The sequence below is a fragment of the Ursus arctos genome, unplaced genomic scaffold, assembly GCF_023065955.2.
Source record: "Ursus arctos isolate Adak ecotype North America unplaced genomic scaffold, UrsArc2.0 scaffold_14, whole genome shotgun sequence".
Lineage (NCBI taxonomy): Eukaryota > Metazoa > Chordata > Mammalia > Carnivora > Ursidae > Ursus > Ursus arctos.
This window is the reverse complement of record NW_026622808.1, coordinates 63,347,425-63,366,113: the sequence shown is the minus strand read 5'-3', so window position 1 is coordinate 63,366,113 and position 18,689 is coordinate 63,347,425. Positions and strand designations below refer to the sequence as shown.

The following is an 18,689-nucleotide window of genomic DNA, read 5'->3' as shown; positions in this document are numbered from 1 at the left end:
GAAATGACTATCCCGAATTTTTATGGTAATAAAAAATATAGCTCACTAAACTTCATGTTGTTGCTATTTCACTAATAAAAAAACCTTCTAACTAATGGCAATCATAATTACACTCAAATTTACCTTTTCAGGTCAAAACATTATATCCCTACTGCAAAAACCATTACATATAAAAATATAATGTTATTACACTCAAATTTACCTTTTCAGGTCAAAACATTATATCCCTACTGCAAAAACCATTACATATAAAAATATAATGTTAAGTGGGTAACATATGTATCTTTCCTTCACAGAGGATTGAAATGACACAAAACTTGACCAGGTTTGCTTAATATTAGAATGTGCATTAAAGACCATTTTTTCTAGTTATTCTATTAAGTTAAAACATCTCTTCTTTGCTAACAGTCACAAGGTCCAAAACTATGAGCAAAAGTTAGCACTGCAGTTCCCTTTATCATCTCCGGCATAGTTGGGATAGAAGGCAAAGCTTTAAGGCTAGTTTAATAACACTGCAATACAGGTGGTACCTCAATATTAGGTACCTCAATGTTAAGTAACAGATGTACTCTTGGAAAACTGAGTTCAAACCAATTATCTCCAAAAATCAAATTCTCTTAAAATATATTAAGCATTTAAAAGAACCTTAGCATACCCTCCTTTATAAAAGAGGAATCTTTTCTGGGGGCGCTTGGGTGGCTCAGTCGTTAAGCATCTGCCTTCGGCTCAGGGCGTGATCCTGGGGTCCTGGGATCGAGCCCCGCATCGGGCTCCTCCGCTGGGAGCCTGCTTCTTCCTCTCTCACTTCCCCTGCTTGTGTTCCCTCTATCGCTGGCTGTATCGCTCTCTGTCAAATAAATAAATAAAATCTTTAAAAAAAAAAAAGAGGAATCTTTTCTAATCCAAATAACTGCTATCTAATTTGTATGTGAATGCAATTCTTTTATACATATATTTTTTTAAAGCAACTGGCATACATGTACTGTTTGACATTTATTTTAAAAGTAACTAAAAATAGGGGCACCTGGCTAGCTCAGTCAGTGGAGCATGCACTCTTGATCTCAGGGTTGTGGGTTCGAGCCCCACCGTGGGTAAAGAAATTACTTAAAAATAAAATCTTAAAAAAAATAAAAAATTAAGAAAACTAACTAAAAATACTGTTCAGGACACTGATTGGTTTAACGTTTCAATGAAAACTTTAAAAAGGGCCCAAACTTTGAAATATTTCATTGTGATTTTGCTTAAAGGGCCAGGTAACTGACAAATCTCTTCCAACTCCACGATTCATATTATTCTAATAAGCTAGATGCAACCACCCCACTTTCTGCTGGGAGCTGAATACAAATGTATCAAACTGGGTTGTGCCTAACCTAAAAAGGGGGGAGAGCACCTTGGGAGTAATTTCCAGGGAATATCACGTTCTCCAGGAAGTAGGGATGAGACAAATAAGTAGCCTTTTTCAGTTAGCATTTTATATGATGGCAATCCAACACATATATTCTGTAGGGTGCTCTCCATATTTCTGGTCAAAAACTGGAGCTAACAGGGGCACCTGGCTGCCTTGTAGGTAGAGCATGTGACTCTTGATCTCAGGGTTGTGAGTTCAAGCCCCACACTGGGTGTAGAGATCGCTTAAAATAAATAAATGAAATCTTAAAAAATAAAGTAAAATTGGAGCTAACAATACGCAACTATTTCACAAAGCGAAACAAATTATTCTACCTATTCTGGCCTAATCCTAGTCTAAATAAAGACTATATATATATATTGAAACATAAAAGTTTTATGCAGATAAAATATTCTTTTCCATTTCTTAATGAGAATTCAGCTGTCAGATGCTCTAGAACTGGTTTCCTCAGGAGGTGACTTGTATTCAGGAGGGTGGAAGGCATGGGATTTATTTTCTTTTAACCTATACAAAGCTTTAGTTTTTTATTTTTCCTTGGAGGAGGCAATGGGTCTTTATCCGATATTCAGGGATATACTAAATTTGGGGTTAAGAGTATATAGTTGGCACAAATTCAATGCTCGAGTGGGAACTATAAATGATTTCTTTAATTGTATGCCAAACTGAATAATCTCCCAGGGAAAAGAACCTCCTCCTCCTGCCTTTCCTACCTCTTGCCCCTCCCCCACCAACACTGCCTCCCCGCTGTGTAAAGAGCCCTTTGTCCTGCCCCGCACTTATCTAGCTGTTTGGCCATATTGACAGGCCAACTAAAAGCATAATAAGGGAGTCAGTCTGACATAAGCAGCTGGCAATTTGAAACAAAAATCTTCCTTTTCTACTCAGACCAAATCCTGCTGCAGAAGTCTCAGGCTCCTCCCATGCTTCCATCTATTTTTCAAACAGAGCAGCAAGGAATTCGGCATTTTCCCTTAATTAGGTAGCACGTCAAAAACTTGAATCCCCAGACAGAAACAAATTCTTACAAATTCCTATATCCACTGCTTATTTTATGATTCATAACATAGGCCAAAGAGTATACCCAGCTCTGGGTGTATATACATACCCAACATAGCTAAGGAAATGATTCTTACCACTTCAATTTGCCATCTAAACTCTGAAAATTCTCAGACTACAAGGAAGACAGAAAAGCACAGAAGAGAAAGCGGTCAGACCAAACCAACACGCATATACATAAAGCAAAACTCGGTAATAATCTTGGTATTTTAACAATACGAAGATACTATTCCAATAAGCAAAAAAATTTATTTTCCTTGTCTTTATATCAAAGATACTTAATGTGACCCTTACATCTCTCCCGGAGGTATTCAGCAAACAAAATCAATATGATGGAAAAACTGAGTGAGACAGGATGGGATTACAAATTCCTTCCTCAGTGAAGCTCCTATAAAGTAGGCTGAGATTTAGTGTCATTGTTTCTTTATTATTTCTCATGGTTTCCTTCATAAAGTTTTTCTAAAGTGATGCTTTCTAACAGTCCCCCACCCCCATTACTGGATATCAATTTAGAACTGAATATACAATAGGACAATTTCAGAAGATTCTAAATGATTTAACAAAATATATATTGATAAATGAAAGAAATGGTATTCTATCTTTCATCAATTTCTCTGAATCTTTACCACAAGAGAGATCAATCGCTACAGCAAGTGAAAGGTTAAGGTTAAAAGTGCCATTTCATCATGTATTTTGGAATTGTTGGCAGTAAGGAATGGTACCAATACTTGTCTAACACAGATGCATTATACTTATTTTCTAAGGACTGCCTCTGAAAGGAATTTTTCCCAAGTAGGTTCCACACCTAGCATGGAGCCCAACACGGGGCTTGAACTCACAACCATGAGATCCAGACCTGAGCTGATAACAAATAGGAAGCTTAACCGAATGAGCCACCCAAGCATCTGAGAGGATGTTTTTAATCAAATTACAAATAACTACCAGTCGTATTACTAAATATACATTATCTCACACATTTTACAGAGCTCAAAGTACATTTTGTCTTAAAGAAAATAACCTTCTCAGTAAGTTTTAGTTTTCAATACCTGAAAGTTTTATAAATAAAATTCACTGCTAAGCCTTCTAGTTTCAGACTGAGCTGACAAATCACCAGAGCTGAACCAGAAATTAGAAGAAAATTTCATTCTAGATCATAATCCAATTTTCAATAAGATGTATCCAATGATTGTTGATAACTGTGGCCTCATGTTTCATTAAGTTATTTCAACACGAAGAGGATAAGGTAAGAGCGGTTGTCTGCACAGCTCCATTTTGCACTATATTATTTTCCTATCCAAAAGCAAAAAATGAGATGTCAACCCTCCATTAGAAAGGCCAGAGTAAGTTCAGAAAATATGTAAGTTCCTAGACACAAAACAGTATCAGAAGATACAAAAATTTTCAAACATACTGGTTAAATAAATCCTATGAAAAGGGCCTCTATGATCTTTCAGAAAATGATTACATCAAGACCACAAAGGGTTCCAAACAATAGAAAATACAAGTGAAAAAGCAATTATTTTACAAGGTAACTTTCATGTTCTGTAATAACTTAAACTAAAAGACATTTACATTTATATCTAAGCTATGTTAAATACCCAGTATGAGCGAAACCATCTTTATTTGATATGGCATCTTTTATATGTAATACTAATAAGAATAGAACCATCTAAAATTATTCGTTAAAGGTTCTATTTCATTAGTTTGCTTGTATCACTAAGAGACAATGCAAGCCACATTTGTGAATGACAAAACTCACTTCCATTCTTTTTGGTTCCCTGCCACAAGTGCCAGAGTCAGATTACACATTATAGATGATTGTGGGATTTAAGTACATTTACATGAAACTGAAAATATCAAAATTCTGGGGTAAAAAAATAGGATGCAAGCGTCTTGGAGGGGTGGGGGGAAGAAAACACACCGACATCTGTTAGATACTATGTAAGTGGTGGTATATTTGGGTGGTGGTTTTCCTTCAAGTACTTCCATACTCAACAAACTGTTCTGCCGAATCAAAGATCTGCCTAATGTGCAAGAGCTGTGGGGGAAAGGGAGACCACATAAGGGGTTCAGAGGCTCTCTTTTCAAGTATCCTGTACTCTAGACTTACTCGATTTCTGAATATTCCTTCTGGACCATCCTTTATTTCAAATGGATCACGGCCAAACATACATCCTTGTGATCTTACAAGACTACATCCAACACATATATAATGAATCAATTTTATAGGTCAAATGCCAAAGAAAAAATCTAATCGAGAGAAGTCTATACTAATACAGAAATTAAGAAAATACTTCCGAGATTTATATTTAGAAATCATTCCAAAAAGAGCAGTTCTTTTTAGAGTTTACAATTCCAAATGTAGTAATATGCTTAGCGAAACTTATCTATTCAATAAAGTAAACGTGGCCTAACAACTTGAGAGAAGGAAGGAGGCACACAAACAACAAAATATCAAAATTAATTCAATAATTAAAGAGATGGAGGAAACACGTCAGTTGCTGAAAAAAGAACGGATTTTTCCCATTCTGGTTCTCTGGAGGATCCTTAAATTCTTATTACTTTGGTTATAAATGGATTGAAAAATTAAAACTCTAATGGAACTTTCAGATCTATCCAAGCACAAATCCTCAGATAAAAACCGAAAATCTGCCCAAAAAAACCCAAAAACAAAAACAAAACAAGAAGAGTCTTTAACTACAATCCATTTTCCAGATGCTGATATCCAAAATGGATAGAAGGTTCTGAACTGCTAACTCTCATCTCCCCACCAATAAAATGCAAACCAGCTCAGCAGTCAAAATTCCCAAGAAAGCAAGGTTTCTTCTTAGTCCTGAAGCAGCCATCGCCTAAGTGCAGCTCCCTGCAGCCAACAGCATTAATGGACGCTGCACTGCTGTCCTTCCCTGGAGACAGCAGCCAGCACTACTCAAGCTTCTCACGTAGCAACCAGAGCTCCAGAGCCAGCAGCTGCTGCTGCCTTGTATACTCACCCCTGTGATCCAACCCAAAGGAACAACCTTCTCCTTACCCCACCCCCACTCCTTACATACTCTTTTTTCTTTTTTTTTGGACCAGTGCTCCCTGCCAGAAGGGCTGGAATTATGCTTTTAGAAACAATCTTAAGGTCACCCTTTTAGTTTTAAACTAAGGTCTTTTATTAAAAAAATAAAAATTCACCAAATAAATTCCAAATATCCATTTTTAAATTAAGCCAGTAATTGTAGGAATGAAGATTAAGTTTTCATCTTTAAAAGGCCAATTTTCCAAACACTCTCTTTATAGTCAAATTTAAATTTGCAGCTAGAGACAGAGCCTTGTGTCTTATCAAAGGACATAATTCATTTTTCTATACATAATGACAGTGTGAGTAACCCTTGAAGACTCTAATCCCGTAACGGGCCAGAATTTGGGGCTATAGAAGAAAACTAATGATCCTCCTGAGAAAACTGGAAGAAATCCAATAAAAAAAATTTTCTTGTGTCCTCCAAGAGGCCCAGAAACCTCTGATTATGTGAATATTCTTGCTTTAGTCCTAACTCACATCCACATTACACACATCTAAAATTACCACTTACAACTTTTCTCTTAGAGTGACCTAAAAACATTAATGACATAAAATTAACTATCAAGAAATTTTCCCAAATAAGATACACAAACACTCTCCTGAAAATCTCTGAACACTCAACTCAGCTGGATCCTCCCCAATCAAAAGTATAGCTATGCAACATGGGCCCAACAACAACAAAAAATGTAAATACGATCTGGATCACAAATATGTCATTTAAAAGAAACTTGTTTAGTCAAGTTATAAAAGAAATTAGCAGAGAACCTGGGGACTTTTTCACTAGTATGACCACGGAGAAAATTGGAGAAATGAACTAAAGTACAGACAAAGCCCAATGGAACCCTGAGCTCTGGGTAAGAAATGAGTTACTGGTGAACACATTGCACAAGTAACATGAGAAAGCAGAAAATGCAGGTCATACACGCACCCCTGACCCAGACCAGCAGAGCTGGCTGCAGCATCAGTATCCAAGGGAAAGACCAGTTATTCCTACGAAGTGAGACAAGCAAAGGCGCTCTATAGAATAAATTAGCATAGAAGGGGCTTTCCCAACAGTTCAACTTTCCCTCTCACGCAATTCACCTACTTAAATAACCAGGGCTTTTTCTTACCACCATTCACCTCACATCCCTGGCTTCCACGCAGAAGGAAAGGGAATTCATAAAGGGTAAATTTTCCTGCTTTTAAGACGTTCTCAAATGATCGCTCTCCACGCCCAAGGCAGGAAAAACGACACAATCTGGCCCAACTCCAAAGCTCGAACCCTACAAATTCAATGAGGCTATCTCAGATACTGGGGCATACGCCACTGAGAGCCCAAGAATGTGAAGTGGGGGTGGCGAAGGTAACGTCTCTAGTGTGGGAAAAGAAGAAATCATCTGAGATGGGGGCCCGAGAACGAGACTGAAGGCGTCCAGAACATTATGGAGGGGGGATCGAGCTCCCCCCCGAGAGATCAGAGTTGTCACAAGGCCGCGCGAAAGGGGGTGGGGGTGGGGGTTAGGGAAAAAAAGTATGCCTGTGCATTTTTAGAGGAGGGCAGGGAGAGGCCTATCCTCAAGTAAAAGGTAAACGTGGAGTAGGCAGTTCCCAGAAAAAGGGGTGAAGAGGCGTGGGGGAGGGGAAGCGTCCTGACCCAGGAAAGGCATGAAAAGGGTACTGGGGTCGACTAGATTACGAAGGGGGCCTCTCTCCCTGGGAAAGAGGGGTGCAATGGTGTGTGCGGGGCAGCGAGGGGGATGAGAAGGGGCAGCATCCTCCTGTGAAAAGCCTGGGGAGGGCCAGGCCCACGTCCCGAGAGCGAGCGCGGGGAGACGGAGGAGGTGACCCTTCCCTCCCCCAGGGCCCGGTCGTGAGGCTAGGTCTCTCTTTTCTGTCGGACCCTTACCTTGTCCCAGGCGCTGCCGGGGCCTGGGCCCGGGCTGCGGCGCACAGCACTCCCGGGAGGCAGCAGGACTCGAGTTAGGCCCAACGCGGCGCCACGGCGTTTCCTGGCCGGGAATGGCCCGTGCCCGTGAAGTGGGGGTGGGGGACAGAAAGGCGGAGCGAGCCAAAGGCGGGGAGGGGGAAGGGCCAGGGAAGGAGGGGGGGGCCGGCACTACAGTGTTGGCGGACTGGCGGGACTGGGGCTGCGTGAGTCTCTCAGCGCAGGCGGGCGGCGGCCGCCCCTCCCCCGGCGGCGGCGGCGGCGGCGGCGGCAGCTCACTCAGCCCGCTGCCCGAGCGGAAACGCCACTGACCGCACGGGGATTCCCAGCGCCGGCGCCAGGGGCACCCGGGACACGCCCCCTCCCGCCGCGCCATTGGCCTCTCCGCCCACCGCCCCGCACCCATTGGCCAGTTCGCCGCCAATCAGCGGAAGCCGCCGGGGCCGCCTAGAGAAGAGGCTGTGCTCTGGGGCTCCGGCTCCTCAGAGAGCCTCGGCTAGGTAGGGGAGCGGGACTCTGGTGGGAGGGGTGGACCGGTGGACTGGAGGGAGTTGGGTGGCTGAGGCGGTCCGACTAATGGATGGGGGTTGCCTTCCTACGCGGGAAGTTGGGAGTATAACGTTTGTTAAGCTGGAAGGGAAAGAGGTGGTCAGAGGCAGGCAGGAGTGTGGCCCGCCCTGCGGCAACCGGAGGGGGAGGGAGAAGAGCGAAAAAGGCTCGAATCCGGACGGAGCCATTGCTCCTGCAGAGGGAGGAGCGCTTCCGGCTCACCTCTTGTCATTGATTGGCCGCTTCTCCTCCCGCCGTGTGTGAAAACACAAATGGCGTGTTTTGGTTGGAGTAAAGCGCCTGTCAGTTACAGCCTCGGGAGTGCGCAGCCGCCTGGGGACTCTCGCATTGCTCCCTGGGTGGGATGGGTAGGTAGATGGGGTGGGGAGAGAGCTGGAGGACGGGCGCGGTCGACCTCCCGCGAGGGGTGGAGGGTCAGTGAAAGTGTCTCCCGAGCGGGCGTCCTTCCACCCGCCCCTTCCTTGGAGGGAGTCGGTTTACCCGCCGACTGCTCGGCTTCGGCATCTGATTGGTTGCTGAAGCCCGGGGGACGGCCCCATGCCATTGGCTCGAGTCCCAAATGAGCGAAACCACTGAGCGGGTCAGCAGGGGTGGGGGGGGAGGCGGTCGTTGGTACAGTCCTTCCCGAGGCCCAGCGCCGCAGTGTCTGGCCCCGCGCCCCTGCGCAACGTGGCAGGAAGCGCGCGCTGGAGGCGGAGGCGGGCTGCTGGGCCGAGGCTTCTGGGTGGCGGCGACTGCGGCTCCGCCCCGGGCGTCCGCCGCCTGAAGGACGAGACAAGCCGGATCTGCTCTCGGACTCGCGGGGGTGGGGGAAAGAGCGGGGGTCGGTCTTGCTGGTTTGTGGGAGGGAGGTGCATGTTCTCCCAAATATCGGCGCGACCTGCAATCCTAAGGGATCTGCAGTGGAGGAGGCGGAGAGAAGGCCGCACCCTTCTCGGTAGGGGGAAGGGAGTTCCGCAATACCTTTATGGGAGTTCTCTGCTGCCTCCTGTCTCCTAAGGACCGCCCTGGGCCTAGAAGAATCCCTCCCTCCCCCGCGATCTCGTCATCGCCTCCATGTCAAGTCGCTCTTTCTCGTTTGTGGGCGGTACTCTTTTGCCCAGCCTTAACCTGGTGTCTGGGCGTTGTCCTGCAGGGGATTGAGCAGGTGTTAAGATTTCTCTCTTCCCACAGACTTGAGTTTGTGTCACAAAGTAATTACAATAGGGGTGGAGGAGGGAAATGGGAGTCCAGGCATTCACCTCGGACTGATTTTAAGCATCAAGACTGTGTGTTATTACTACTTAAGTCCCTTTTCGTAGTATTTTTCCTCCAGGTAAAGGGGAGATTAAAGACATGGTCATCCGAGTTTTTTTACGCACCCGATTTGAGAACCTTGCTTACACCACCAAAGCATTTCAAATTAAATATTAATCTTAAAATTTTAGGCCCTTTCCTTGCATCCCTAGGGTTAGGGATCTTCGCGCTCGCACTCCTACTTTGAGCCCATTTTGCATTTGTTGTACTTGCTCTTTCAATCCGAGACAGCAGTGGCTTTCTCCTGTCCTGTTTTTGGCAGCCCGGTGAGTCATGAAACCAGACAGATCGGTTCTACTGCCAATTAAGACTACCCAGTTTGAGGTGAGGCCTCACGGTTACCCAGTAATGCATTTATTCCTCCTTGAATGTTTACCTTGTTTTACACTTTACCTTTTTCCTCAGCTAGGATTCTACGCCTTGATCCTCTTCACAGTCCAGATGACCTTGACTACTGCCTTACTGAGAATTGGATATGAGGTTCAACAGCATCTCCATTTTACCTCCTTTAATACCTCTCCATCTTTTTATTTCTGTTCTCATCACTTAGTGACTGGGCTCGATTGCCATAATGCTGATAGCTTCCTAACTGGTGTATCTGTCTCTGGTATCATCTTCTGATCCACCTAACATGTTGGTGGGAAAATTATCCCAACATACAGATAGAGCTGAAAATGACTGATGCAACTCCTTTACTTCTTATGGGATGAATTCCATCAACGTGAAGGTGATACACAAGGCCCCTGAATGGGCCAACCTCATCTTTTCTTAACAGCTTTTTCATTTGCTACAATTTTTTACATATACTTCAAACATTACCTTTCCAGTCATACTGGATTGTTACCCAAATCATAGTGTCATTGCCCTATCTTTGTAGGCTGGTTCCTTCTGGAGTGGTACCCTTGGTGCTCCTTACTCTTCAAGAAGACTGTTAAGACTCAAATACCATCTCCCCTATGATCTTGCCTTTTATGATCTATCTTCTTCTAAGCCAGACACCCCTAAACAAAGGTTACCAGTGCTTTCTCCTGATCTGATAGCAGGTTGAATCAGCATTTCTCAGGTTGCTGTCATTCCTTTTTAAATTCTCTTAACTGTTCTGAGCTTCTTGAGGTGACAGGTTGTTGTTACGTCTTGTACCGCTAAGCTAGTGTATTCCCTGATAGCTAGCCAATCCTAAGTAAAGTGGAATGAGTGACATGTGGATGTCTTTATAAAGTTTGTTAGGTTATTGGTCTGTCAGATAGTTTTGTATGTATGCTTCCTAGTGCTTTAGTTTAGCACTGTCCAATAGAATGTTCTGCAGTGATAGAAATGTTCTTCACTTTTGCAAACCAGTATGGTTGCCACTGACCATATATTACTATTGAGCACTGGAAATGTGGCTCCTGTGACTAAACTGAATTTTCAACTTGATGTAATTTAAATTGCCACTGTGTACATTGTAGCTGTAGCCACAAACTTGTGTTTGGGTTGCTGAATACTTAGTATGCATTAATAATTTTCTCTTCATAGTGAGCAGTAAGAAAAAAAAATTGGCCCGTTTAGTTTTTTCCCCTGTTTCTTTAACCTATTATCTATACTACATCTGTACCTAGCTGAAAGCTAAATTGGAGCCATTACTAAAGCTAAATGTGCCTTGGAGAATAGTCTGTTTAAAAAGCAAGTGTTGACTAGTTTGGGTTTCAAAAAAGAATACATAGTGAATTTTAGGAAAGTGGGATTTCATTAAACCATAAGGGTGACAGAAGTTTAGTTAGGAATAGGACTATATCTGATATTAATTAAACCAGCCCTAAATTTCAGTCCTACAAGTTTTCATTTTTGGAGAAACTTGATCAGAGGAGGCCAGGCCTTAAGTATCATATCTTGCTAAGAAACCATCACAAAGTAAGTTGTATCCTGATAAAGTATAAATTAATAGATATATCCTAACACCAAAATATTTTATCTGCTAATATAGCGTGTTGTGAATTTCAGTTAAATTTTTAAAAGACAAGTTTTTTTGTTTGTTTTACTTAAGAGTCTGAGAAATCTTAGGATAGCAACCTTAAAACTGTCAGTGCACACAGATAATTGGCTTGCTATTTAAGCAGATTTCCAGTCCCAGAGCAAGAGATTCTGAATCCACTTAAGATGGGTGGGAGGCACTGGAATTCTGTATCATGTTCGTTATTTGCTTATGATGTTGGGGCCAGGAACCACACTGCAGGCTATAGTACACCTATTTATCTGACAAAAATGATTAAAACTTCAGAGAAACTCTCTAATACTCTCTGTGCTTTCTACTTTGTAATTTTTTTTCCTTTCGGAAAACGGAATGAATGGAAAAGTTGAGAGGTGAAGAGTGGTAATATTTAATAGTTTTGGAAACTTGCAGGTCAGATTGTTTTTCTTGTAAAAGGGATGTTAAAATTCTTCAAATACATTTTTTGAACAAGAGCATTGCCTTTTTTGTCTGTTTTCCCACTAAATGCATGCATTGGACTTATTTTTGATTCCCCAGTGCCTGTACACAGAGCTGAGCACTCAATAAATGTTGGTTTTATTAATTTATACATGAAATTGGCTTTCAGATAATAGCTAAGTCCACAAAACACAGACACAGGCTCCTTTTATGGAGAAATTTTAGGGTCATACTTAACCCAAGTCTCCTCATTCTATTTATAAAGGAGACTGATGTATCGTGGTCTCTAAATGCATCTGTTCACTGTTGACCTCTTCCTTGGGCTTCCTGTATGAACCATTCTTCTTCCTGTGCTTCACTTCCTTGGGCTTTATTTTTATTTATTTATTTATTTAATAAACCAGCTACCTATCTCTTTTTGAAGTAGAGCCATATTGTTTTTTATACTTCTAGGATAAAAGTATATCGAACACTTCTACTTACACGAGAAAGTTGGAGGTATTGTAAAGTCTTTTAATTTTTTTAGATTTGCAAAATTTGGACCACATAATGATTCTGCCATATATATATATTTTTAAAATTTCTTTATTTATTTTTAGAGAGAGCGTGCACTGGAGGAGTGGGGGCCGAAGGGCGGGGGGAGAGAATCTTGAGTAGACTCCCCGCTGAGCGCAGAGCTTGACATAGGGCTTGATCTCAGGACCCTGAGATCATGACCTGAGCTGAAACCAAAAGTTGGGTGTTTAGCAGGCTGAGCCACCCAGGCATCCCTCTGCCATTTATTTTTTATGCAAAGAGGAGGTTTGGTATAGTATGCTTTGCAGCTGTTAGTCCAGAGTATGATAGGAATCAGCATCACAGCGGTAAAACTACTTTGAATGTTTTAGGCCAGTCTTAATTCTAGAGCACTTTGTTAGGTCATATGTCTAGGAATCTAGTAACTTAGAAGATTGAGAATTCTTGATTTTGTTAGTTTATCTAGTAGCATACTACTTTATAATGGAGAACTTCTCCAGAAACTTACTTTTTCTTATCCATGACTCCCCATTCTTGATGGGGTGGGTAAGAAACTGGGTTATTAGAGAACTGTTAGTAGCATGGAATTAAACATTTAAGTGTATTTTATCCAAGTCAGGGTCGAACCTGATGGATTATTCCTGGTATCATGGTATATACCTTCCTGGTGATTAGAGAGACTATTTCTGTCTCTAATGATATCTCAGAGTCATGGTCACATTTAATAATCCTGTTTTCCAGCTTTATGCTCAGAGTTCGTAGTCCTCACTGACTTTTACCAGTTTGTCCTGGTACTTAGTCACCCTGTTTTTTAGTTTTGAGTTTTGTTTTTTAGCATGTTTAAGATGGGATCTTCCTGCTGATAGCAGTAAAACATTTTCAGATCACGTTATACAGCTGGCTATTTTACCAGCTAACCAGCCCCACCTCTAGTGTATGGATTCTGGTCAACTCAGGCAAAACTCTTCACAACCTTTCCTCTTTTTACTGATCTTTCGTTAAAAATCTCTTGCCATACCCTTTTTATAATAAATAATGACAACATAAATCTATTGCATACTATAGGCAAAGGCTAATGGGAACAGTTGGGTTAGAAGAAATGAACTAATAATCACTGAGTGACAATTGTGTATCCCATAGTGTGCCAAACTCATTTCCAGTCTATTTAGTGTGGTCCTCATACATAAAACATATCTTTCAGAGTAGGAAACTAAAAAAGTCGAACAACTTTTCTGTAGACACAACCAGCAAATTAAGGACCAGGGATTTAAACTCTGGTCAGACTTGCTTAGTCAGTATTCCTTACCAGCATATGGTACTGCCTTTCTCTAGTGGAAACTTTTTTAATGGAAACGGTCTTTCAGGAAATTAATCTGACTGCAGGCTATCGGTTGGGTTCCAGGGATGGAGAAATTTGAAGGTTCTTTTACAACAGTCCAGACATGAGGTAATGTGGTTTGGTATAGAGTGATGGTAATCACAATGGAAAGGAAGTTAAGGACTCTACCTGACTGAATGTCAGTCACTGAGAAGAACTATCTCAGCACAAACTTCTAAAGGAAACCTTTGTTGATGCCCTCAGCTCCACTACATTGGATCCCTCGCTTGAATGTTGTCATAGCACTTCTGACAGTCATAATTAAATTAGTAATTGTGTAATTGGAGATTTTCCTTACTTTTTCAGGTTGCTTCTTGAGGGCAGGACAGTGCTTATTTATGGCTGTGTCTCTGTTGCCTAAGCATAAGGAGGTCTTCAGGGATAAAACTTATTAATACTAGGATGATGTTATTTACCTTTTCATCTCATTCTCATAAGTGTGCAGGGGCTACATGATATATGATGACATGACTGATATTAATCAAATGGTGCTGTATAATCTTGAATTATCTAGAATTTCCTTAAGCGGTATATTTAGGGTGTAAATATTTATGTTTTTAGGAATTAACTTAGTTTTTAGGTTATACCTTCTATAATCCTAGCAACCCCCAATATTGTGCAATTATTTTTTTGAAATCCTGTAGTTCTCTTTATGCCTAAGCATAAACATAAGTATATTCTGTTGTCTTATTGCAGTGTTTTAAATATTTCCTTAAAATATTAAAAAAGAAATTCTTAAATATAAGTACAATTTTTTTTTTAGAATTTAATAACTATTCTAAAATAAACAAATTTATATTTTCCTAAAGATCATTGGTGGGGCACCTGGCTGGCTTAGTCAGTAGAACATGCCACTCTTGATGTTAGGGTTGTAAGTTTGAGCCCCATGTAGGTATAGAGATTACTTAAAAATAAAAGAGATTAAAAAAAAAAAAAAGACTGGATCATTGGCTTTAAAAAAAATACGACTATTTGTTCAACCTACAGCCACCATCTATGTCTAAAAATGCTAAAAAGATTAAACCAATATACAGCAGACTTCTCAGAGGAAGAATCCACTCCAAAGAAACTCTAAGAAAAAGCTACTGTAGTATCTTAAAAGGTAAGTTATTTTATGACATTCTGGAGAAATAATACACAGTTGGGGCACCTGGGCGGCTCAGTCGGTTGAGCATCTGACTCTTGATTTTGGCTCCTGTCATGTTCTTAGGGTCCTGAGATCAAGCCCTGCGTCAGGCTCCCTGCTTGGTGGGGAGTCAGCTTGAGATTCTCTCTCCTTGTCCCTCTACCTCTGCCCCTCCTCACTCATGCTCGCACTTCCTCTCAAATAAATAATGTCTTTTATTTTTTATTTTTTAATTTTTTAAAGATTTTATTTATTTATTCAACAGAGATAGAGACAGCCAGCGAGAGAGGGAACACAAGCAGGGGGAGTGGGAGAGGAAGAAGCAGGCTCATAGCGGAAGAGCCTGATGTGGGGCTCGATCCCATAACGCCAGGATCACGCCCTGAGCCGAAGGCAGATGCTTAACCGCTGTGCCACCCAGGCGCCCCTCAAATAAATAATGTCTTTTAAAGAATTACACAATAACTGAGAAATTTTACAAAAAGCCGTATACATAGTCGACATTGTTGATTGTTGGATGAAAAGTAAAAATCGTGGCAGTGTCATTTTTTTAACAATACATTGTCATATTAAACATTTGGGTACAGACATGAACTCTGCATAAGTATATTTAAACCTTACAAATGGGTGAATCTACAAAAATGGCTGGGCTTATTTTCCTTGTATTTGTCCTGCATCAGCTAGTTGAAGAGACTTCCGTCAAAAGCTTGGCAAACACAGGCCCTGAAACAGTTAAAGTGTTGAGGTAGCTTTTTATTATTTTATTTCTTTTTAGTTTTTAAGAGTAATCTCTGCACCCACTCTGGGGCTCTGACTTAGAAACCTGCGATTAAGAGTCACATGCTCTACTGAGCCAGCCAGGTACCCTTTGAGTAACTTTTTAAAATCCCCTGGTTTATACCAATGTTTTCACCGATGGTGAAAAAGCAAAAGTTGGTAAAACTGCTGGCATCTTGGCATTACTCAAGGCAGTGGCACCCAAGTGTAGTCGTCATTCTTTACTGCCATGCATTTGTAGGGTAAGGGGAGAGGTGGTGGCAGTTCCACTTAAGAATGTCCTTGTGAGGGGCATTTGGGTTGCTCAGTCGGTTAAGCATCCAACTCTTGATTTCGGCTCAGGGTTGTAGGTTGGAGCCCTGTGTTGGCTCTATACTCAGCACTAAGACTGCTGGAGGTTCTCTCCTTTGTGAAAACAGTAAAACAATTTTATGAAACCTGGACCTTCGGTATGTAAGTTTAGTATGAGTGATGAAATAGAAAGTTTGCATATAGTACTTCAGCTACATGTTTATGGTGGTTGTTTCAAGAAAAAACACTCAGGCAGTTGAGTTGCAAGCTGAATTAGCTATTTTCTTTTCACAGCATTTTTACCTAAATGACTGTCAAAGTTGGCTATCTGGCAGACATTTTTCCAAATGTAAAGAAAGTGTACCTTTCAAGGAAGACAGCTGTTAATGACAAAACTCAAACTCTGATGTGAAAGAATTTTGGGAAAACTTATATCCACTATCAGAAGCTTCACATCTTCCTAATACTTAAAAGGACTTTTTTTTTTTAAAGATTTTATTTATTTATTTTAAAAGATTTTATTTATTTATTCAACAGAGATAGAGACAGCCAGCGAGAGAGGGAACACAAGCAGGGGGAGTGGGAGAGGAAGAAGCAGGCTCATAGTGGAAGAGCCTGATATGGGGCTCGATCCCATAATGCCGGGATCACGCCCTGAGCCGAAGGCAGATGCTTAACCGCTGTGCCACCCAGGCGCCCCAGATTTTATTTATTTTTGCATGCATGTACACATGTGCACACAGCAGGGGTGGTGGGAAGGGGCAGTGGGAGAAGCAGGGAGCTCAATGTGGGACTCAATCCTAGGACCCTGGGGTCATGACCTGAGCTGAAGGCAGACACTTAACTGAGCCACCCCAGTGCTTCCCCCCCTTTTTTTAATGAGCTAGGTGGTGATATTAATCTAATTTGCACATATATAATGAACTGGGCCAGCATTTGGGAGATTTATATAACTTGGTGAACCAGTATTTTCCAAATGACCAATACGTGAAATGACAAAAATTGCAAATAAAAAATAAACAAAAATCCAGCTGCCTTCTATTAAAGCAGACATTTAAGAAAAATGAATTGCAAAAAAACCCAATATTCTTGAAAATAAAGTTACTTCCATGAAAATGTTAACATAATGCATTTATTACTATTTTAATTTTTTCTCAGTTTTAATTTCTAATGTGGAAATTAGGAATTTGGGCTTGAGAAAAACTAAAATACCATTCTCCATTCTAGTGAAAATGCTTTTATCAAAGAAAGTAGCACTGAATAACTACGAACTTCACAACTGATTAGCAAACTTAGTAGCCTTGAGACAAAAGTATAAGGGTGACAGAGTAGTAGGCCTCTTATAAACTGATTAAGTACCAAGGTACAATAATTTGATTTTTCTCATAGAATTTCCAAACCTTCACCGTATCTCCCTGAGATTCCCACGTAACATCTCACCTAAACTTCTTGGGAAAGGCTAGGCAGAGAATAAGGATGTCTTACTTTTTCTGTGGCTAGCTCACTAATGTTAAACATTTAATTTCCAGTTGCCCAATAGTTACCCTTGTATGTCTCACCTCAAACATGAACATATATTGACCCTTATGATGGGTCAAGCACAAATTTGGTATACCTAAAAACTAAGCCAACATGCGAAAGTACTATTTGTTCAGCAAATATTAAATGCCCACTTTGGCAAGTACTCTGCTAGGCACTTGGTAAACAGTGGTGAAAACAGACATGGTCCTTTTACTTTCCACGTCTGCCGATTACTGACCCAATAGTTAAAGGTTTAAATGGTTTATTAAGAGATGAAAGATAGGGGCGCCTGGGTGGCTCAGTCCTTAAAGGTCTAGGGATTGAGCCCCATGTCGGGCTCCCTACTTTGCCTCTTCTTCTGCCATGCTCTCTCAAATAAAAATCTTAATTAAAAAAAAAAAAAAAAGGTGAAAGATTGTTTTATGGTGAACCCAAAATAGTGCAACTGTGCTGATAGTAAAAACTCCAGTCTAGGATATAAAACCCTTATAAGTATCTTCTAATTCATGCTGAAGTGTGGGGTAGTATCAGAGAGAAACCAGACCAGGGCTGTTGGCTCTGCTGCTAATGTGAACTCTTCTTTCAAAGGAAAGGACTGTCCTTTTGTTCTAAATGGAAGATATCTAAAAAAGGTATTGAGTAGTACTGTATTACTAACATGACACTGAAAATCTAAGCTGAATAGAGCCAAAAACTCCCAAATAAACTCTGAATACTGTAAAGAATTCCACATGTACCTCAACTGCTACTTGTCCCAGGGAAGCACCATTTTTTACAAGGACTTAACGCTCATTTCATTTTCCACAGTCACAGAAAGGACTTTATGCAACTGGAAAAACAGCTAAATACAAATACAGATCCAAAAGAAAATAGAAGAATTCTCATGAAGTTTTTTTTTTCCTTTGATCAATCCTACTCCTCTTTTAGTTTATTAATTTTAATAACACATATTTTAATTTTTAAGGCATATGGTAAACTTTCTAATCGGTCTGGTGAGATTTCACCTTGTCATGGGGCAAACACTATTCCCAAAATGTAATACTTCATTTTACTAAGGGTGAGGTAAAGCTAACTTGAGAAACTATACAGAGCAAAGCTGCATAGGCAATGCAATATGGCCCAAGATGTTTTGATTATGTTCTCTTCCTTTCCGTTAGGCCATGGTAACTTTCTACCTGCTACAGTGGAAAATAGGAACTGCTATGAAGCCTGAAAACATACTCAAAACCCAAATTCCATAGCATTTTAGTAGGCTTAGGATCTTAAAAGCATTTTAAGTAGTAATTGCCCAGCCAGTCCTTCAGAAAGAGCTCCAGAACTTTGCTTAAGAACTTCAATTCCATTCACAC

At 41.0% G+C, this 18,689-nt stretch overlaps 1 protein-coding gene across 22 annotated transcripts in view; it reads right to left on the bottom strand.

The window, feature by feature from the left end:
- Nucleotides 1-7,767, bottom strand: part of SETD5 (SET domain containing 5) — an 80,173-nt gene extending 72,406 nt beyond the window's left edge. For 10 of the 22 annotated variants that reach the window (XM_057311899.1, XM_057311900.1, XM_048226732.2 and 7 more), the window contains exons 1-2: nucleotides 7,420-7,736; nucleotides 656-847 (exon numbers count right to left, since the gene is read on the bottom strand). The gene's annotated coding sequence lies outside the window, so the exon portion shown is untranslated. Of the gene's footprint in view, nucleotides 1-655; nucleotides 848-7,419 lie in introns of all 22 variants that reach the window. The other 12 variants (XM_057311901.1, XM_057311896.1, XM_026501293.4 and 9 more) reach the window with 5 other exon arrangements.
- Nucleotides 7,768-18,689: the final 10,922 nt, after the last annotated feature.